Source organism: Stylophora pistillata, chromosome 6 (genome assembly GCF_964205215.1).
Source record: "Stylophora pistillata chromosome 6, jaStyPist1.2, whole genome shotgun sequence".
Taxonomy (NCBI): Eukaryota; Metazoa; Cnidaria; class Anthozoa; order Scleractinia; family Pocilloporidae; genus Stylophora; species Stylophora pistillata.
This window is the reverse complement of record NC_142524.1, coordinates 15,874,575-15,884,574: the sequence shown is the minus strand read 5'-3', so window position 1 is coordinate 15,884,574 and position 10,000 is coordinate 15,874,575. Positions and strand designations below refer to the sequence as shown.

Below are 10,000 nucleotides of genomic sequence, written 5' to 3'. Positions count from 1 at the left end.
ACTGAACGTTTAAATACGCTTTTGTAAAGGTAACATTAAGATGGTCAGAATCATGCATGCTCCTCTATGCCGTTTACCTAAGGTTTGTGTAAAGGCACACTTTGTGTAAAGGAACGTTAAGATGTCAGAACTTATCTCTGTGCGCTCTTACCCTCTGCAGCCTTGCACAGAATCGGGAAAAGGTATAAATAAATGTAAGACTCTTTTCTCTGAAAGAAATATTTATTTGGACTGCCCACTGGGCCAACTTCTTTACCAATTGGATATTTGACAATTAGTCCTCAAAATCGAGTCGAGTAGAAGAAGTTAAAGATAATCTAAAAAAATAATGATTCCTCGTGAACATTGCATGGTAGGGTGAAGTGGCATATTAATTTAAAATTGTATAGACAACCCTGAATGTTGAGAGCCAAAGATACACTCTGTTGGAGAAACACTCTTGCCTACAAAAGCATATACAAGATTTACTTGCCAGTGGGATACTTATGATAATCTACTGGTTTGAAATGAGCTAATGGCCCAGTAATGAAGAACCAATCAGAGCCCAAAATTGCTCATATCTAGAGGCTGTCTATGGAACAACAGAGAAGAGAGTGTTTTTCTTGCTCTCATTATAAAGGGTTGTTTATATAACAATCAAAACAGTAATTACAAGTACAACCCATAGCCTATAAAGCAATCCTATGTTTCAATTAACCTTACAGTTTGAAAATGCCTCCTTGCCTCAAGCCTTCTTTAAAGTATTTGTTCCTAAAAGCTAAATGTGAAACTATTTTGTCATTGATTTCGTTTAATTTCTAAACCTGAACACAGCGAACAGTTTTATGAGATTGCTGGCATTGTTGTAGAGAATATGCAAACTTTCAAGGCTATATTATTAACAAGGCCTTACATGTATCTGTTTTCTCTCTATTTTTGGGTTTATTCTTCATGCAAACTGATGTAACTGATTTGCATCGCTAATCAATAGAGTCAGTACATTGGGTGACCAAAATGTAGGTACTGTAGGTCCTGCTAAGACACCATCTTGGTCAGATATCACCGAAAAAGGTTGAAAACTATATTTTCTTAAATTATCAAGCTATTACTTCCTTGCTTTGGTTTGCATTTTTATCACTGGTACCTTTAATTATTATTTTAACAGTAACATGTATCATTTCACTGTTATGAGGGTCTGTGTTATCACTGTTCCATCATAGCACTAATTGAGTGGAAACCAAATTCAAACACTACAATTTTATTTTGTTTACCCAAATATGAGTTTGATTACAAAAAATGACAGGCAAAAGAAAATGAGTACAATAATAAATAAAGGAAACCATAACAAACTCTTACAGAAATTCCACCAGATTAATAAAATGCATAGAAATAAATAATAATTATCTTCACATTAAGAGGGGACATTTTGTGTATTCTGAGCTTGTGTAGAGCTTGTACAGCTTGTGTATAATTTGTGAACTGTATTTAATTTGTTGAGAAATTTTACTGTAATGACTCTCAAAAAATTTGAACAAATATAAGCAACTCACTACTTTTCCACAGGCATTATCAAATGCTATCTTTCAGGTAGCTAATGTCGTTGCGTGACTTACAAAACCCTTGAGTTAATAAGATCGTCCCAGCACAGAGTAAGATTTAGTAATTTACTCAAGGCAGATTTTCTTCATCCTTACTGTAAAATGCATTAGGAAAAAAAAAAAAAATTTCCTGGACATCATGTCCAACCACAATTGAGAATTTGTTGGACACAAGCAAATTTTGGTCACCCAATGTCCGGATGTTATTTGCAGCTCTGTTATTACATGAGCAATAAATTAGCAGTGAATAGATACAACTGCACATGAGAAGATTAACAAACACACAATAATCATGAAAGCAAATACTGCACATAAGAAGAGGCATGTTTTACATTTCTATTGTTCACCATTGTTATAACTGACAAAAACCAGACCATGCATCATGTTCTGCAGGAGATAATTAAACATTCAGGTTTTTTCAGTTCTTGTCATTTCTGCACAAAAGCTACTTGCTGAAGACTCAGTGTTGTCCCTACATGTGCATGCAACAACTTAATGGGAGATTATACGTTTAGCCCAGATACTCAAGTTAGCTTGCACTCCGAGGAGACTGTAACAACAATCGCGAGCTTTGCCTCGCTTGTGTTTAGAATAATAATATCACAAAACTGAGGTATTACAAGACTTACATGTACAATGTAAGAGTTTACACCAGTGATTACAAATTAGCTTTGTTACAGAAGTGTGTGCTTTACATGTTTGAGTTAAATTCAAAATAACAATATAGGTATAACATTGGAAATCTACCTCATCAGACTTATTTCCCTCCTTATCGTCATTCATTGCACTGAGAAAGTCTACGTCGTCACCCAAATTGAATGAATCCTCACAATCATCAACTTGGGTAGAACCTGTTAAACAAAGGTAATGAAATATCTCCAAATTTTGTAGAAACCTAAGCCCGGTGACGTTACAACCCCTTGACATTTGTTTTAAATCCTTTTTCATTTCAACCCAACACATTCTCATTTGCCTTTTCCAATTTGCCTGACAGAAAAAAAATATGTGCACACAGCAACAATAACCAAGAAGACTAGGTGGGAATACTGTTGTAATCTTTTAAAATCTATTTTGCTTACTGTTCGGTCAGGAGTCCTATTGTTTCATAAATATCAACTGCCTAGCAGCCAATGTTGACATATAGCTTAGAAAACCATGACCAAGTTTGATTACACAAAACGTGACTCTTCAGTCTATGGCTTATTAAGAACTGTGGGCTCCCTTCCTCTGGTCAGGTCAATTTGTTAGCCTGGCATTCTGCATGGGCTTTGAAATGTGTCCATGGCTGATCCCAGCAGCAACATTATCACTAATTATGGATGGCTAGTTTTCTTCGTTTCAGAGCTTTGTAGTGTACGCTATGGAGATGAATTTAGGGGGTACTAAACCCTGTGCTGGGATTACGTGAAGGAACTGGGGCAGCTAGCATGCTTATGTTTTTTTTTTTTCTTCACTTAGAGCAGCTGTCAGTCTAGCATTTACTTTCTTAGTATCTTGTTATGTTTTATGACCAGCCTTGAATAGTTATAAGCCGCTACATGCCTTGATTAAATATAGCTGTCTCAAGATCCTCGTCACCCGAAGAATCAGATAGGTCCGATTCTCCGTGGAACTCCGGATCATACTTTCCTCTGTTTGCTTCTTGTTCAACATTTTCAGCGTCATCTTTTATAGTCGTCCAACGTTCACTGTGCACATTATAATGAGCTTTACGATGTTTCCAGAAAGCTGCTCTCGATAAGTATTCATTGCAATGGCCACACCATAGTCCAGATTGTTTTCTCAAGGGAGGCTCACTCCTCGAAGACATCTTGCAAATCGTGAACTACCGAAATTTTGTCATTTGCGCCGAACGCATGTAACAAACAGGACAACACTGCGCATGTCAACTTTCTTTTTGACCGAGAAGATACTGGGTTAGAGTAAACTACTTTCGCCAATCACCTACTGTTTTTGTGGAAGAAAGCCAATCAGTACATCTCGTCTACTGGCGGGAACACGGCGGGCCCTTTTGTCAGCGTGATTAAAGGGAGTTACTATATCACGGGCGACGAGCGGGGCAAGAAATGTAGTCCGAGATATGAGTGGTCAGTGGTGAAATAGCTTTAATACATCATGTAGAGACAAATCATTTCTAGTTGTTGCATTAAATAATTGTGGTATCAATCCCGAAATGTTAACAATAAATTTTGCTAAATAACAAATTAAGCAATTTTTCAAAAGCTTCGACTATAAATATATTTTTCACTGCTCTAATAAGCAATGAAGGTATCTGGAGCGGTATCAAAAAATTATATTTTTGTTTGGTAACTTGCTACGCGACGTAAAGAAAGTATCGTGACCGACTTCCGGTTGTCCAAGGCGTTAATCACAGCTGGCGCGCTTTTCACTTGATTTTTGCAATCTCTACTATTTTTCCGGGAAAAGAAAAGCTGGGAACTCTACAAAAATTTAGTTCTCGATCTGAATAGTTTTTTAGTGTTTTTATAAGTTTGTATCTACAGGCTAAGATGGAAAACTTTCATAACAAAAATTCAAGTAGCTGAAGTTCTCTTACTTCATATTATATATAAACAATCGCCTCTATTCCATGTTAAAATGTCCAAGGAGGAAAACTCAGAGCTTCAAGAAACAGCCAAATTAAGGCTAATGTGTTTACCATCCCTCAAATGTTTCGATAAAGGTCGCTCGATTTAGGAGAACTTTTCTCAAAACAACCATATGATGAATAATTGTTTTCCGTTCAAACTTTTTCTTTCTATTTACTTTAACAGAAGCACTCAGGATGAAAACTAAACGTTGAATCGAACAAAAATAAAACATCTTGAACTCTGAGATGTTCTTTGTGGGTTCCATCATGTTACGATTTTGGATCTGTGACGTTCCTGAATATATATTTTAATCGATTACCAAGAACTGTATTCGCAATCCTGGTAGATTAAGGTCTAGACATGACATTAAAGTCCACTTGATCCGAAAAGAAGCCACCCTAACGGCAGGTGAAATGTTGTGTAAGCGTCTCTGCGAAAGGCACATTCAGACAACTTGCGTGGAAAAACTGGCCACAGCTATCACACCCAAGCCAATCCTCTCCATCGTCGTCTTTACAAATCTTACAGACTGCGGTGTTTCTCCTGTAATTGAACAAAAAGATACAGTTAGTTGATGAGAGTTTTGCGGCATTTGAGAAACAATACTGTTTGATACCATCAAAGCTTACTCATCAAGGTCATCGTAACAGGAGCCAAATATGACAGACGTTATTCTCTCTCTTTCCATTTGCACGTTGTAACTTCCATTGACATCTAACCCCTCACACAAACACCGAGCAAACTGAGAACAAACAAACTAAACATTTTATCACATTCAAAACTAGGATGTAGAGTCATATCAAAGCAGGTTTTAGCAAGTGGTTATGCTACTCACAAGACATACAATCACACCACAGTTATAACTATCAGTCTGTAATGTAGTGGCTCAACACACAGCCATGACTTGCAGTTCCATCCCGTTGTGAGATCAGCAACGGCACTGCAGAGTCAAACAAAGTACAAAAATTACATAACTATGACTTATCTGCGTGCACCTAATTAAAAGGAAAACACCGGGTAGAAATAAGTCACCTAATGTCATCGATCAGTTCCATCAGTTTGCCTTTAGGAACTGAGTTACTGCTCAAAATGGTGTGTACGCGCCCATTCATGGGATCGAAGTAATGTCTGGTTTTCTGCTGCCGATCCAGAACCTTTAAACCAAAAGCACGAGAGCGATTAATGATTGATTCACAATGTCAAGTCCAGTTGAAAAGTTCTAGACTTTAAGGGGATTTATAAAAAAAGATTGTTATTGTTATGTCCTCAACAGAAGAGTCCAGTGATTTCCAGAGTTGTTCATAGGAATAAATATTTTACAAATGTGGGCAAAGTTCTCTCCTGACCAAAGCAAGCGAGTGCTGGAATGTCGCTTTACCATTTCTGCCATTGTTGTGTCAGCCACAAAAATATCGCTGTAGACTAAGGTCATGTGCCGCCTGGTTAGCTCAATTGGGAGAGCACCGGACTGCTGTGCGGGAGGTCGAGAGTTCAATACCGGCCGGACCAACACTCAGGGTCTTAAAATTAACTGAGAAGAATATGCTTCCTTTCTTTAACATCAAGAAATGGTTAGATATTCTAGTCTTCTCGGATAGGGACGAATAAATGGAGGTACCGTCTCCTGCAGGGTTAGGGGTAGGAGACGTTAATTTCCCACGCACGAGATTACTGTGTGATGGATGTCCTCCCCTGGGGTGGGTTGGGTGGGTAACAGGACCCCCGTTGATACCAGTGTTTACTACACTGAAGGGGCTATCCTGTATAAATATAGATGTCTGTCTGTCTGTCTGTGCCACAGGACTGCCTCAATAACCTTCAAGAACATAAAAAAAGGGAGAAAGTTGTTTTGAGAGGAAGGACTTTGTAGGTGTGACCACAAAGTAACATCAAGGCTATGCCTCTATCGACGAAATTCGATGTTAATAAAAAGAGAAGCACCTTGTCCACGAGCCAACCGGGCTCCAAAGCTGGTATTGCGCTGTTAAAATTTTTATTTCTTTTGGCAACCTCTGGATGGATCAACGTCCATGCATCAGAAACAGTTAGCTTGGCAGGTCCGGCATGGAACATGATGTCTGTCATCTTCAGGCCCATTTTACTGGCGCGTAACAGTCTTTTGGTAGGTTCACCTTTCAGCTGTTTCACTGGCAGCTCAGCGCTTCCGTTCCTTTTAACACCAAAATTCCAAAGTGAATGAACATTTAAACTAACCGTATTTATCAAATAACTCATCACCTAACCTTAACGTTTCAAGATCTGGAGAGGAAGCGTTTGCTTTATCGTCCTGCGATTAAGTCTTCTGCCCATCGTTGCCACTCGCAGTTAAGTCCACAACAAAAACGTTTGTTGCCTGAAAAAAATTCATATCGGTTAGCTAGGAAACACTCATGGATAGAGGGTAAAAAACTATGGTCTGAAACTTGATGGAAACACAGCGCTAGCATAAGTTGACAAGACGTGATATAAACACGAGTGATGACGCAGTTATGTTTCCGATAAGATGAGAAGCCCTCACCTGCTATTTCATAGTAGATATACACGGAAAATATGTGACATCTCACGAGCATCGAAATCAAGCGATCCAAATTTGATTTTCCTTTCAGGATTCAGTTTATCATTAAACATGCAGCTAACCTTTCTCTTAGCGTCACCATCATCAACATCGTCTTTGCTGTCTCCAACGAGAATCACATCAGCCTTCGGAGTCCTCTTTTTCCAGCGCCGTCTGGGGGGCAAATGCTTGTGAAATACTTGATGGTATATAGTTGACGTGATCTTTAATTTCTTCTTGACCGGGCTTATTCTGAGAGGAATACCATTTGTTGACGAGCAGCTCTTCTGCAGCATCAGCTGAATATTTTCCAATTGCTTCAGAGCTGCTGACATTGTGCTCTCGTCATCTACTATGTACGCAGTATTCTTGACAGTATCGATCTCATCAAGAAATCGTTTCCTCAGTTTTTCAACTGTAGGAACCAGAGTGGTGCCACTGGGACTGTTGTTGGGTAGCTGGACATCTGACCTCTCCTCAGGATCTGCTTCTGCTCGTTTGCACTTCATTGATTCATCGCCAGAGGTGTTGGCTAGCCTTACATGGTCGTCAGAGGATGATGATACTTTCGCTGTACCTTGGGGAATGCCAGACCTCTGTGCGCTATTGTCGCGCTTATTTATAATCGAGTGATCCAGATCAAGAGAGATGAAGGCACTGCTCCTGTATTGATGGGGTAGTGATTCAAATCCCCACTCAGAGTAGCAGGCAAACACTGCAAAGAAATGTTTGCAGGGGTAATTACTTTTCAGCCACGAGGCACAAGTACAACTTGGATACGAAAAGTCAACTAGCTCCTTCTTGTTTATATTAGCTGCACTTTTCACGTTCAATTGGCCTTTCTGAAAATTTACGAATGAGACATCGGCTTCGGTGAATTCCCCAGCAGGAAATCTACTATTCAAACAGTGTTTAACGAACTGTGGTGGTCGGTTGTGTAGATACGACGGTATCCTAGAATTGTATCTTCCATAGGCATGGCTAAACTTCAAGTTCTTTTCCAAATAGCTTCTGTGCGCGTCAGGAACGAAAGACTCTACCAGCATTGTTGCAATGCCATAAACTGATTTGTCAATTGATCTCGGAAGGTAATCGTACTTGAACAATTTGTTTTGCACCTCAGTGCCATTATTGGTGTTAACTATGTTTGTCACCTGCTGCTTTCGAAAAGCTTGCGCCCAACGAGCTTTGCATGATAGCCATGTGTTGTTTAGATAGTTCTGAACATTAGGTTTGTCTTTGTAAAGTCGGGATTCTTTCAAAGCATTTAATCGCTTCTCTAATTTGTCTACCGTAGGAGCATAGGCGATGCTCTTCATGAGCTCTAAGAATATTTCCTGCTCAGCAGACGAAAGGCCATTCTTCTTTGACTTTGACCAGCGTTGCATTGCTTGCAATCTGTGGAAATCACATATATACACCACACTTTTGGGAAATTGTTCTTCGAGAGCAGCGATTTCTGCATTGGAGTAATCCACCATGAAGTACGCCGGATTCCACGCTGGGTTCCATCCCTTAATTATAGCAAGTGCTTCACTTATAGAGGCTTGATCCTCTGATTGACACATAAATTCAGCCACGACCTTATATCCCACGTTAGTATGTACACAAACGAAAAAGAGAGGAATTGCGTACCTTGTAGTTTTGTATGTGGCGTCCATCAAGGTCAGTTCACTACCATATCTTTCAAGCATTCGTTGTTGGCATGGCTCTTGATGAACAAAGAGGAAGGTCTCCCCAGCAGCTCTAGATCTTGGTTTATCTATGTCGTTAATGACGATGTCTCTGGTTCTGTAAAAGAAGTTGCTTTTGGGAGACTTGGTTTGCTATTATTCAATTTTTCTAGCCAATGCTTCTTGGTCATCATCACAATACTTCACTGCTGAAATCGCCTTGGCAATGTGGTTACGTAAGTCCCGGCGACCAGGGTAGTATCGTCTGTTTGTCTTCGGTCTTCTTTCCTCGGGTTGGTAAGAAAATAATTCTTCTGCCACATACTTGTTAAGGGACCTTTGCACCTCAGAAAGGTTGGTTATGTTTTCTTTTACAAGCTCGTAGATTTTGTCGACTACAGGTTTATCGACGTATTGTCCTATCGTGGACGACTCCCCGACAGGGTGGTTGACATGGGTGGAGCTCAAGGGGATCTTCACGTAGAACCGCGTCGAAGTACGGAAACTAAATCCCGGGTCTCTTCGATTTGTCATTGATTTCTTTTAGAATGGCCCTCTTAGCCATCACAAAGCCATTATCCGACAGGCACCTTGCCCTGTCAACGAAGTAATCGTTATACACCAATACAACGGATCTGCATAACGGCTGAGCAATCCAATTTTCTCGAATTCTGCAAACGTATTCTGCTCTTGCTTGCATAGTCGTGTACGTTATTGTTGTCTTTCTTCAAGGTACAACCTCCGCGGGCATCCTAAGCGATACATAGGATTGAAATATAGATCACGGATGTGTTCTACGGGGGCAAAATTTATATTTCTCTCAGCAGCGATATCATTTGGGATTTTCACTGACCTCGCTGCTATTTGACCAAAGAAATATGAGGTCAACACCCTTCCCCTCACATTTCTTTGGGTAACTTGGTCATTAGCAGCTCAAATTCAACCTCTTGACCCTCAGTTTCCCTTCTATTTTTTTCATTACCTTATTTGTTTACTTTCGAATTGTCTGTCTGTTTATTCATTTATTGTAATTATAACCAACCTTTGGAGATCCATGTATACAATGTCGAGTTTCACTGCTACAGATTGAGAAGGGATGGCCAAAGAAATGTATGGGGACATTTCCGCGGTTATTTTCAAAGACAGGAGGTGCTGACAAATGAAAACAAAAAGAATTGTTGAGCAACATGTCTTATTTCCGGTTAAAGTGCAAAGGTTACAATTGGGACTTTCACAAGGCGCTAAGAACCTGACAATGAAAACGTTTGACCCAAAGCCACAGTTAGCTGACCGTTAAAGTAGAGACAGATGAACAACAAAAGAATGACAGCAACAACGAAAACAAACAAAGAAACTCAAATGAAATAAAAACAGGGAGTGCAGCCGTAGCGGTCGTCTTTCACAGTTTGCATAAGACTGCAATCCACAAACTCTGAAAGAAAGAGGTGATTCTTATCTATCTCAATTATCCCTGAATTAGACAGATTAGAATAGGAAACCAGGATCTTTGTACTTCAAAACACTGAAAGAAATAGTTACATACCTGTTTGAGAAAATCTTTTTTGGTTTTTCTCTTTTGAATGGCTTTCTGTAAGTATATAACAC

General features: G+C 39.5%; 2 pseudogenes; both read right to left on the bottom strand.

The window, feature by feature from the left end:
- The window catches only part of LOC148728489 (uncharacterized), a 5,647-nt pseudogene extending 2,260 nt beyond the window's left edge, over positions 1-3,387 (bottom strand).
- A 1,072-nt stretch (positions 3,388-4,459) lies between these two features.
- LOC148728488 (uncharacterized) lies at positions 4,460-6,403 on the bottom strand (annotated as a pseudogene).
- Positions 6,404-10,000: the final 3,597 nt, after the last annotated feature.